Raw genomic sequence first — 2,411 nt, forward strand, 5'->3', positions numbered from 1 at the left:
ATACTATCCACGTCCTGTTTCAGTCAATTACCATCATCCTGACTCTCTGTCCATTCTGCTAATCTATCCATGTCCTGTTTCAGTCAATTACTATCATCCTGACTGTCTGTCCATTCTGCTAATTTATCAATGTCCTGTTTCAGTCAATTACTATCATCCCGAATGTCTGTCCATTCTGCTAAACTATCAATGTCTTGTTTCAGTCAATTACTATCATCCTGACTGTCTGTCCATTCTGCTAATTTATCAATGTCCTGTTTCAGTCAATTACTATCATCCTGACTGTCTGTCCATTCTGCTAATTTATCAATGTCCTGTTTCAGTCAATTACTATCATCCTGACTGTCTGTCCATTCTGCTAATTTATCAATGTCCTGTTTCAGTCAATTACTATCATCCTGACTGTCTGTCCATTCTGCTAAACTATCAATGTCCTGTTTCAGTCAATTACTATCATCCTGACTGTCTGTCTATTCTGCTAAACTATCAATGTCCTGTTTCAGTTAATTACTATCATCCTGACTGTCTGTCCATTCTGCTAACCTATCAATGTCCTGTTTCAGTCATTTACTATCATCCTGACTGTCTGTCCATTCTGCTAACCTATCAATGTCCTGTTTCAGTCAATTACTATCATCCTGACTCTCTGTCCATTCTGCTAAACTATTCATGTCCTGTTTCAGTCAATTACTATCATCCTGACTGTCTGTCCATTCTGCTAAACTATCCATGTCCTGTTTCAGTCAATTACTATCATCCTGACTGTCTGTCCATTCTGCTAAACTATCCATGTCCTGTTTCAGTCAATTACTATCATCCTGACTGTCTATCCATTCTGCTAAACTATCCATGTCCTGTTTCAGACAATTACTATCAAACAGACTGTCTGTCCATTCTGCTAATTTATCAATGTCCTGTTTCAGTCATTTACTATCATCCTAACTGTCTGTCCATTCTGCTAACCTATCAATGTCCTGTTTCAGTCATTTACTATCATCCTGACTGTCTGTCCATTCTGCTAAACTATCCATGTCCTGTTTCAGTAAATTACTATCATACAGACTGTCTGTCCATTCTGCAAATTTATCAATGTCCTGTTTCAGTCAATTACTATCATCCTGATCCTCTGTCCATTTTGCTAAACTATCAATGTCCTGTTTCAGTCAATTACTATCATCCTGACTGTCTATCCATTCTGCTAAACTATTCATGTCCTGTTTCAGTCATTTACTATCATCCTGACTGTCTATCCATTCTGCTAACCTATCAATGTCCTGTTTCAGTCATTTACTATCATCCTGACTGTCTGTCCATTCTGCTAAACTATCAATGTCCTGTTTCAGTCAATTACTATCATCCTGACTGTCTATCCATTCTGCAATACTATCCACGTCCTCTTTCAGTCAATTACTATCATCCTGACTCTCTGTCCATTCTGCTAACCTATCAATGTCCTGTTTCAGTCAATTACTATCATCCTGACTGTCTGTCCATTCTGCAAAACTATCAATGTCCTGTTTCAGTCAATTACTCTCATCCTGACTGTCTGTCCATTCTGCTAAACTATCCATGTCCTGTTTCAGTCAATTACTATCATCCTGACTCTCTGCCCATTCTGCTAAACTATCCATGTCCTGTTTCAGTCAATTACTATCATCCTGACTGTCTGTCCATTCTGCTTAACTATCAATGTCCTGTTTCAGTCAATTACTCTCATCCTGACTGTCTGTCCATTCTGCTAAACTATCCATGTCCTGTTTCAGTCAATTACTATCATCCTGACTCTCTGCCCATTCTGCTAAACTATCCATGTCCTGTTTCAGTCAATTACTATCATCCTGACTGTCTGTCCATTCTGCTAAACTATCAATGTCCTGTTTCAGTCAATTACTATCATCCTGACTGTCTGTCCATTCTGCTAAACTATCAATGTCCTGTTTCATTCAATTACTATCGTCCTGACTGTCTGTCCATTCTGCTAATCTATCAATGTCCTGTTTCAGTCAATTACTATCAAACAGACTGTCTGTCCATTCTGCTAATTTATCAATGTCCTGTTTCAGTCATTTACTATCATCCTAACTGTCTGTCCATTCTGCTAACCTATCAATGTCCTGTTTCAGTCATTTACTATCATCCTGACTGTCTGTCCATTCTGCTAAACTATCCATGTCCTGTTTCAGTAAATTACTATCATACAGACTGTCTGTCCATTCTGCAAATTTATCAATGTCCTGTTTCAGTCAATTACTATCATCCTGATCCTCTGTCCATTTTGCTAAACTATCAATGTCCTGTTTCAGTCAATTACTATCATCCTGACTGTCTATCCATTCTGCTAAACTATTCATGTCCTGTTTCAGTCATTTACTATCATCCTGACTGTCTATCCATTCTGCTAACCTATCAAT

This window comes from Heterodontus francisci, unplaced genomic scaffold, assembly GCF_036365525.1.
Source record: "Heterodontus francisci isolate sHetFra1 unplaced genomic scaffold, sHetFra1.hap1 HAP1_SCAFFOLD_276, whole genome shotgun sequence".
NCBI classification, from domain to species: Eukaryota; Metazoa; Chordata; class Chondrichthyes; order Heterodontiformes; family Heterodontidae; genus Heterodontus; species Heterodontus francisci.